This window comes from Camellia sinensis, chromosome 10 (genome assembly GCF_055761805.1).
Source record: "Camellia sinensis isolate YWXY chromosome 10, ASM5576180v1, whole genome shotgun sequence".
In the NCBI taxonomy this organism is placed as follows: domain Eukaryota; kingdom Viridiplantae; phylum Streptophyta; class Magnoliopsida; order Ericales; family Theaceae; genus Camellia; species Camellia sinensis.
In genome coordinates, this window is record NC_138970.1 from 176,563,706 (window position 1) to 176,574,861 (window position 11,156).

Genomic DNA, 11,156 nt, shown 5'->3' on the forward strand with positions numbered 1-11,156 from the left:
CTAACAAACCACCCCCACCAAAAGAAGCCGACGTCCTCATCGGTAAGGCCTCTAAGTAGTCTATAATTTGTTTCTCAAACTGCCATAGAGTCACATCCTTTTTCCAACTCGTATCCGCTTCAGGAGAACCCTTCCACTTTAACCAAGTAATGAGTTCTTCGATTTTTCTTGCTTTGCCCCTCTGTCTTGTGGTCCAAAATCTGTTCCACTTCTTTATCAAACTGTTTTCTAATCACCGGAGGAGCATGTTGAGCTTGCGTTCGTGTTATGTTAACCTAATCCTCATGATAAGGTTTCAGGAAACTAACATGGATTGTTGGGTGTATCTTCAACCGGTCAAGCAACTTAAGCCTGCAAGCAACATTTCCCACACGTTTCAGAATTTCAAAGGGTCTATCATATTTTGGAACAAGGCCTCGGTGCATTGTCTTGCTACTTATCTTTTGCCAAATTTGTGGAGTAAGCTTCAGCAGCACCTTGTCTCCCACTTTGAATTCCAATGGTCTCCGCCCTTTGTCAGCATACTTTTTCATCAGCTTGTTTGCCTTAGCCAAACTATCTTATGCTTCATCCAGCATGTCTTGTTTAACTCTTGCAAACCGGTATGCTGCGGGACATCTACCCCCTGAGCCAGTCCGTGCCACTTCATGCGGAGTGAGGGACTGTTGCCGTGTGGCTAATTCAAATGGGCTCATGCCTGTGGCAGATGACCGGTGTAGATTATAACAAAACTAGGCGCTATCCAACAGGTCAATCCAATTCCTCTGACTTGCAGTCACATAATGTCAGAGGTATTCTTCCAGCAAAGCATTCATTTTCTCGGTCTGTCCATCCGTCTGAGGATGATTTGTTGTAGAAAACTTTAATTCGGATCCCATCAAGTTAAATAGCACAGTCCAAAATCGTATCGTAAATCGGGTATCCTTATCACTAACAATATCCTCGGGCAAACCAAAATATTTCACCACATACTTATAAAATAGGTCTGCCGCAACATCGATGGGACAAGCATGAGGGGCAGGGATAAATACAGCATATTTAGAGAAACAATCAACAACAACCATAATAGAACACATACCGTTCACTTTTGACAACTCTGATATGAAGTCCATGGAAACTGACACCCATGGCTTCGTTGGAGTAGGAAATGGTTGCAGCAGTCCAGCCACCTTTTTTCTCTCTGTCTTGTCTAGTTGGCACACGAAGCAAGTTTTAACATAAGCTTCTACATCTTCCTCCATTTTTGGCCAACAATAGGAACGAGACAGTAAAGCCATCATGCGTTGTTGTCTGGGGTGACCCACTCATTGTGGATCATGAGTTTCTCTAAGCAACTCTAATCTTAGCCCACCAATACTAGGGACATATAATCTATCTCCTTTGCCGTGGAGTAGATCGTTTTCCAACCAATAGCGACGCACAGTGCCTTCCTTCACTTACTGAACTAGCCTTTGATATTCAGAATCAATTGCAGCATTTGCCCGAATCCTTTCCAACAGTTAGGTTTCAATGTTTGATATCGCAACAACATAGTCCGTAATTTCCTTTCGACTCAAAGCATCAGCAACCTGGTTATGACGCCCAGGTTTGTGTTGCCATTCGAAGTCATACTCTTCAAGGAATTCTTGCCATCTAGCCTGTCTTGGAGACAACTTCTTTTGTGTTTTGACGAAAGTATTTGCCACATTGTCCGTCAATACCACGAATTTGGTTCCCAGCAGGTAAACTCTCCAAATCTGAAGACAATGCACAATCGCTGTGATTTCTTTTCCATAGGCAGAATACTTCTTTTCAGCATCATTTAACTTCCGAATTTCGAACACAACCGGGTGCACCTCTTGCACCAAAACACCGCCAATAGCCTCATCAGAGGCATCAGTGTGTAATTCGGATAGAAGTTCAAAATCAGGTAACCGCAAAATCGGTTCACTTGCAACAGCCACTTTCAATTTGTCAAAGGCTGCTTGACAACTTTCATCCCATTTCCAGGGTCTGTCTTTTTTGAGCAAATCTGTGAGAGGTGCTACCTTCTTTGAGTATCCCTCAATGAATTTTCTATAATAGTTGGCCAAACCCAAAAAGGAGCGCAACTCAGTCAATTTGCATGGTGCTTGCCAATCCATGATTGCTTGCACTTTTCTATTATCCATATTTACGAGGCCTTTGCAAATTACATGCCCCAAGAATTTAATTTCCCGCTGGGCAAACTCACATTTTTCTTTCTTGACATACAACTGGTGTTCTCGTAATCGAGTGACCACCATTCGAAGGTGGGACAAGTGATTCTCTAGGGACTCAATATATATTACAATATCATCCAAATAAATAACAACAAACTAATCAACATAATTATTGAATACATCATTCGTAAGATTACAGAATGTAGCCGGGGCATTAGTTAACCCAAACGGCATTACTAGGAACTCAATAGACCCATACCTTGTAACACATGTGATCTTTGACTCATCCCCTTCTGCCACTCGGACTTGCCAATAGCCATCACGTAAATCCAATTTTGTGAAGTAAGTGGCCTTGCACAATTAATCGAATAGGTCTGCCACCAAAGAGACTGGGTACTTGTTCTTTATAGTCACTTTTTTGAGAGCCCGATAATCCACACACATGCACAAACTTCCATCTTGCTTCTTTTGAAAAAACACTGGGGCACCGTAAGGGGCCTTGGATGGCTGAACCAGTCCAACATCTAATAAGTTCATCAGTTGCCTTCGCAACTCCGTGAGTTCCATTGGGGACATTCTGTAGGGTGCCTTCGCTGGAGGCTTAGCACCCGGAATCAACTTTATTTTGTGATCGATGGCACGCCGAGGAGGAAGAGACTTTGGTAACTCCGGAGGCATCATATCCTCAAATTCCCTCAACACTTCTGCCACTTTATCCGGCACTTCTATCGACCGGTCGGGTTTGATTTCCACCAAGGCAGCAAGATAAGTCTCTGCGCCCTTTTTCAAACCGTTGTGCACTTGAATTAATGAGAGGGTCTCTGTCTTCCTCTTTGTGCCCTTGCTTTTGTCTGATTTACTGCAACCAACGACAAAGCAAGGCTTGTCTTCATCCGAAATAAGTATCCCACCCAAATATGGCATCAAAGCCACTTTTGCAGTCACAAAGAAATCATTTCCTAAGATGATATCAAAATCATCCAAAGGAACCACCATCAAGTTAATCCGTCCAGTCCAATCTCCAACTGTGATCTTTACTTTGGAAGCCATTCTTTGTACCAATTAAGCCACTGAGTTTACTGCCTTGATTTGACTAGCACTTTGGGTAACTTGCAATCCGAGGGTCTGTACAACTTTTTCCGACAGAAAATTATGCGTGGCACTGGTGTCTACTATTGTCGCAATGTCAGTACCCGCCAATGTCACCTTGATGTGCATTAGACCAGTCATAGGGGTTTTGTCCGCATGAATTGCATTGAGCAATTATAAGGGATTTACCCTAGTCGACCCCTCAGAATCCGACTCCCTCTTGTTATCTTCCGTGACCATAAAGTTAAGTTTCTCACTCTTGGGACAGTCTTTCGCTCTATGGGGTCCATCACAGATGAAACACCCTTTGTTAGATTTCCAACCATTGGTCTGAGGAGAATCCTTTTTTGCTTGTACTTGGAACCCTCTTTTCCCTTCTTGAAACCAGACTTCTTCTCTCCCGTCTTCTCTTTTCCTTTCTTCTTGAATTTGCTGGTTTCAGTCGTAGGTTCCTTGCTTAACTTGTAGTCAAGTAACCCATCCGCTGCAGCCATGTCAAAGGGAAAATCTTTGTCAACGAGTCTCCGAAGTTCTAACTGGGCCCAATTCTGCAACCCAAACATAAAAGTTGAAGAGTTTATTTTCCTCTGACATGTTCTTGATGTCAAGCATCAAAGAACTGAATTCTTTTACATAGTCCCCCACTGATCCCTGAATGCTTCAACCGTTTCAAGGCGTCTCTTGCAACACAAGATGTGTTGCAAGGAAGGAATTGTTCTTTTATTTCCTTCTTAAGAGTCTCTCATGTTGAGATCTCTGGTCGAGCATCATCCCTGACACGTGTTCGCCATCAAAGTTTAGCATCACCAGTAAGGTACATGCTTGTGATTGCAACCTTCTCTCCTTCTGGCACATGAGCAGCCTTAAAGTACTGCTCCATGTCCCACAAAAAGTTCTCAAGTTCTTGGCACTCCGATTTCCACTGAAAGCTTTAGGGTCTGGAACTTTGATGTTTAAAGGAGTCTTGTCAGAATTCGTAAGCCCGCAGACAACCTTCTTTAGAAGGGTTAGTTCGTCCATAACTTCTTGAAACTTGTCCTTCCAAGAATCTGAAAATGGCAAGCATATCTGTCAGCATGTCTTTGAACCGATTTGATGTTGAGGTCTCAAGGGCAAGAAATCCTGAGGCCACAACATCCAATTGATCTGTCAACGAGTGGTTCTCATCAGCAGGGTCACCCACGAGATTTTCCAACTACGTTACTCTTTCTTTCAAGGTACCCGTGCTAGAAACCATTAAAGCATAACCGTGCTCTGATACCAATTATTACAGGGTCAATTTTTGTTTTCCATTTCCAGCCTGTAATGGCACTAAGTTGCAGTACTTAGTGTCAGCCAAGCATATACGAATTACCCACTATAAGTTTTATAAACAAGCAAGCATACACAAATAGATTACAGGAACCATTCCCAACCTTTATTATCATTAGATAATACAAGGATACATGAGTATTCGTACAGATAACATGATCTATCTAAATCCCTCTATGCCTTAACATTTATAGGCATTTTACAAATCAGTTATGAGCAGTTGACACCCCCAACTGCTAGGGTATATTCAAACCAACAAGGCTGCTGCAGATTGTAACTGCTGGAAACTGCCTAGAACTGTCTTGGACCAGTTCCTTAATTCTAGTAGGCTTTGTCATGACTTATTGCAAGCATAACTGTTATAAACTGTTCTGTCTGTCAGTTTTGCATCATGCCAAATAAAACTAATTTGAACTACCTATCCATTTCAGCTTTTTGAACCCTCCTGAGTCTAACCCACGAAATTACAAGTCTAGGTCTGCCATAAAGTGTCATGGCCACTGATCTGTTTGACCCAACAAGCCTATGTTGCCAGCAGCATTTGGGTTAAGTATAGCTGTGCATTTGCCCACATGAAGCATCACTTGCCTTTGAGTTTGGTGGCATTGCCACTGCCACATTGTTACCTTGACTTAGGCATGCCTCCCTCATACTTGACTTGGACAGTTGGCATAGGTGCAAGATGCCACTGCATGCCAACCTAGGTGTCCAAGTCTTAGGGTGCTAACGCTGTGCCACATAGTGAATCCCTTTTTTGTATATATTTAAGGGTGGGAGGGATTCCTTTCGGGCCAAAATCTTGATTGGAGGGAATTCTTTCGAGACTCATTATGGGTCTTGTTTTGATAATTTGAATAGTTTATTTTGTTGGGCATTTTGTGTATTTCATTCAAAAGAAAATTAGGTCGATTCGCTAACTGTAACTTGTTTAATTTATCATGTTTTTCACTAAAAAAATGGATGACAATTGTGCTTTTAAAAAATAAACTATACATTTTTTTTATGACAAAAATAATAAATTGAACAAATTATAATTATTGAATCGACCTAATATTTTTTTGTGGATGAAATATACGAAATGCCTGATAAAATGAACGGTTTGAATTATCGAAATGCAGTCCATAGTGGACCCCTTGGCCGAAACAACCCTTCTCCTGTTACGAGTATGCTAGATATAACCGTATTTTGAATTCTTAAAACAGGAAAAAAAAAAAAAACATATATATATAGGGTTGTGCGCAGTATGTCTATGTATATATATATATATAGGGGCGTGCTTAATGCGGTTCGAACGGTTTGAGAGTAAAATTGTAAATTGAATGGTAGTTTGACGGATTGATAAATCGCAGTTTGAACGGATTGAAGAATTGAAAAATATTCTAACCAATTATTAAGCATTTGCATAATATACACTACAACATATAAGAGTTTTAGAGACCAAATTTTTTGATCTATAAAAGTGAAAATTTTGTTGCAAAAGACATTTAGGGATTAATTTTTATTGTCGTGAGAATAGTCGCTAAAAGGTCGTCCCAAAAAAACAAAAACATGGCTTTTAGGGACAAAATAATTTAGTCTCAAAATGTTTTATTTTTTGAAACAAAAAATTTGGTCCCAAAATAATAATAATTCATCACTAATATCGAATTTTCATTGCTAAAAATATAATGACGACACTTTTCGTAACAAAAATATTTGGTCCCTAAAAAATAATTTTGTCTCTTAAACCTTAATTTTTTGTAGTGATATAACACTAATTTACATAATATTTTTCATATATATATAATACAAACTAATTTTACATAATATTTTTCATATATATAACTATTAATTTGTAACAAATTTCATATTTTAAATCTTTCTCAGATTTATTTTTATTTTAATATTTCATTAAAGGTTAAAAATATATATGTATTAACTACAACGGAACGGGTTCGAAAACAGATTATAAATTTTAAATTCAATCTGCGATTAGCGGATAAAATGACATAAATTGATGCGAATTGGTGCGATTTTAACAGATTAAACTATATTTTGCACAACTCTCTCCCCCCCCCCTCTCTCTCTCTCTCTCTCTCTCTATATATATATATATATATATATGCATGTAAATGTATATGCACTCTTATTCCACTTTAATAGGCTTAGGTGGTAGAAAACTCAATGCCTTGGCGTGCACGAAGATGTTCATCCTTGTAGACAAAAGATTTCTGTTCTTTTGTTAATATAGTATGGAAGTTTGTTAAAAAAACAAATAGAACAAAATAACAAGTATACGACAAAGGCTCAATTCTCTATTTTATATAGTTCCAACTTTGCTTCTTCTTTAACATGACGGCCTAATCACTCACAAAGTCATAAACATGATTACGTAATTACAGACCGTCCAACGTGCTTCTCAAGGGTTAATTTATTAAAAAAAAAATACTTAGTCCTACTTTTTAAATTCACTATTTTTTGTACTTAAAAAAAAATATTCATAATTTTATTATAATGTGATCTAGATTGAACTCGTATGAATTTTATTATAACACTACAATACATTTTTGAGATATATTAACACGTGGGTGATGGTCAATCTCTAAGATGGGAGTTTAGTAAAATTGGTTTTATTTTCGCACACATTTTGTGATTCATTCAAAATATTGGGGCTTCTCATGTAAGATGTGTATTCACCATTTGCAAAATTGTCGATGTTACTTTTTTGAACCAATTATAAATTGTGTTTTGTTTAGTATTGATGATTTTAAACTTATAGATACAAGATGTTCTGTCGTAAAAAAAGTTCCTACTCCATGCACTTGGTGATATGATTTTTGATTAATTTAAATTTTAAAAAATCATATCGCATGGTGATAAGTGGTGGTACATAAGGACAAACATTTGTTTTGAAGGAAAAATTACAATTCAATAGTAACTTTCTAAAATAATTATAGAACAATAAAAAATTTTAAGACTTTAATTATTAAAATTTATAAAATTTACTAATGATCTCATTTTTTTTTTTCCAAACATACACTGAATTATTATTTTTATGTTTTTTGAGCGGTGGATCTCATTTCGTATCAATATTTTTTAGCACATGCAATTTGATGTAGTTTTAAGATGAAGGATCTTTGTTCAACTTGATCTAGCTCATTAATCATATTTGCATATGATTAATGAATTACCATTCGAAAATATCCATTTTACGTGATTGTAGCATATCTATCTTTATTACATATTACCGCAGTGACCCCACATCTTATGGGTAGAGGGATTTTAATGAAAAACCTTGTGAGAGTTTCAAAAATTTCAATTAAAATTTTGAATTAAAAAATAATTTTAAAAAATGATATTGGCTAACAGATTAATGTAATTATAAAAATACTAATTATTTCATAATTTATGTTTTTCAAAAAGAAGGTTAATAGAAGCTTTTTTTGATTTGTCCAAACTTATTATCTCTTATAAAAATTCAAAACGATAGATTAAACTTTTTTTTTCTTCGCTTTTTTCTCCAATATTTCCTCTCTACACAAAACTCTATTTGTTACACAATCAAAACCTTTTTTCACACCATATAAAACTTGCTTATCACTCAAAATATTATTTTATGCAATAGATCACCGCAACACTTTTATAAACTCATTTGGCAGATATATTTAAGGTTAGTTAATTTTTATTATTTTCTATTAATTATGTCCCAATTTTTTCTTCAAAATTCATGGCTAACTGATAGTTGTGGAGTCGAGAGGGGAGGGCGGCATCAATGAATCTAAAGTGTAGATCATCTCTATTAAAAAAGTTAATGTTTTGGGGGTTTTAAATTTTTTTAGAGAAATATGATTGAGTGTTTGTGATGATTCAATATGTGTAAAAAAAAAAATCCTCCGCGTTCACATTTAAAAAATAATAAATAAAAAAATTGTATGCTTATATTTTTTTAACAATATATATTTTAATTGTTTTCACTATAACATGTTGGTACTTTTTTTTTGCAAGGTTGTAACCCCATTCATAGATACTTTTAAATGCCTTAAACTTATTCACTAGAAGCAAGTTATACATGACTTTAGCAGATTTTTAAAATCAATGATAATTAAGTTTAAGAATAGCAAAATTGTACAAAATTAGTAAGTCAAAATATTATTATTATTATTAGGATTATACAGTTTCCAAACATTTTTTTTAAAATAGTTTAAATTTGCATGGGTTGAATATAGCTCGTATTTGATGTGATTTATTCAGTTATACATATATTTTTAAGAATTTCTGTCAAAGCGTTTGGTTTAACATATATTTTATAAGGCATAATTATTTTAAATAAATTAAAAACTAAGAGATGAATGTTTTTACATTTTACTTTCTGATATATTTATTTTTTGTAAATTTTACATCATTAAATATTCCAAATATCATTGTGTCTTGCAATTATTATCAAAATTAGATTTATATAAATTTAATTTTAAATTAAATTTATATAATTCTAATTATTTTAGATATGATAATAGTTATTGTAAAAAAAAATTTCTTCTTAAAATGTATTGCCATAATTTCAATGTAATATTATTTGAAAATAATTCCTTTTGTAATATTTGCAAATAATACTCAATTTGGAAAAAGAAACTCTACACCTAAATCTTTCTATATTTTAGAATACAATTTTGAAATCATTCCATATTAGTCTTTGGAAACAATATAATTAAAGAAAAATTGTAAAGTCATTATTAATGGATCAATTGACTTTGTAGGTGTAGGTTTTTCTTTTCCAAATTAAGAATTATTTACAAATAATACAAAATGAATTATTTTCAAATTATATTGCATTGCAATTATGACAACATAATTTAAGAAAAACGATATGGAAAGACTAATATGGAAATATTTTCAATATTGTATTTTAAATTCTTACATTTAAGTTTTTTTTTTTTTTTAAATATTTCAGTCAAATATACCAAACTAAGGTATTTATGAAAAAATAAATAAAAAATTTTACTAGAAATAAAACACTACAAAAAAATGTATCATTTTTTTGTTTTTATTTTTTACCTTTTCATTTTTAGTGATGTTTTTCAGTTTTTTTCACAAATTTTATATTTTAGGTGCATTTACAATTAGGGTTATTTGCATGAAAACTCCTAAACTATTGAGAAATATCATTTTGATCCTCTAAACTATATATTGAGAAGTATTACTTTACCCCCTAAACTATAAAACTATACAAATGGATCCCCTAAATTATAAAAAAAATGTATCAGTTGGATCCCCTAACAGAAGGGGTCAAAGTGAAACACGCAAATAGTTTAGAAGGTCAATTTATACAATTTTATAGTTTAGGGGGTAAAGTGGTACTTTTCAATAGTTAGAAATTTTTTTAAGGTTATGTTTAGGATGTCTATATTAATCCTAATGCCGTGTTGGGGTTGACTTGACATATAATTTTTCTATGTAGTTCAGCTCAATCTGACCTTAATTCGGTTGATATCCCTATACCAAATATACTTAGTTGACAATTCACTTAATCAATATAAAATATAATAGTTCTTATTGAAATTTGACATTGTTTTAACAATTAAATTTTAATAGTTAATTTAAAATTATTGAACTATTTTATTTTAATAAAAATTGCTTTATAGAATTCAAATAAATATGATGAATTATTTTATTTTATAATATTTGTATTTTTAAAAAAAAATCATTCCATGCTAGCACGAGTTTGTCGCTAGTATATATATAAATGTTATGGTTTACGAAACTTTATTTTGAATCATATCTTATCCTAAAATTGAGCATATAGTGTAAATTTAAAATTAATGGGATGTGGGTTATATGAGCAATAAATGTAAGCAATTGGTTTTTTTTTTTTTTTTTTTTGAAGTATTTTTTGAATAATTTTTCTGAATTTAGAGTATTACTCTATATATATTTTTAATTTTTTAATTTATAATAGGTTGCTTAGAATAATATGGTTGCTTGTAATGTAGCTAATTAGTGGGGTGACACAAGAGATTACGGTGTCCTTAGTGACTATCTTCAAACAATGAGAATATATGGAATGGACCAACACGCATAGTATAAAGTCAATAAAATTAAGGGATGCCTCTAAATTAAACCATTTTAACATGCAATTTTTGAGTCCTTGTAGTGTTACCTAAGCAACTTATATAACATGTTATATGCATAATTTACGAAACTCAAAAAGTAGGGCCCATTAACCTAGTTAATAAAATAGTATTAGTCTTGCTCCCATTTTTGTAATTTTTTCATTATTTATGATCAAATCAATTTAATAGTTAAACTAAATTAGTGTAAATTATATTGATGTTCTCTAAAAAAAATTTAAAAAAAAAATAGTAAATTTTATAATTTTGACATAATTACATTAATCTTAATAAGACTAACTAAACCAAAACTAGTGTACATGTTATGAAAACACAAAGATAAATAAAGAAAAAATACATTTCAGTATCATATATATATATAGAAATATACCTATTTAACTAATGAATTATTGTTAAAAATGGAGTTCCATTTTATATAAATTTAAATTTAAAAAACACTTAATACAATATGCTAAAATTGGAGAGCACTGGG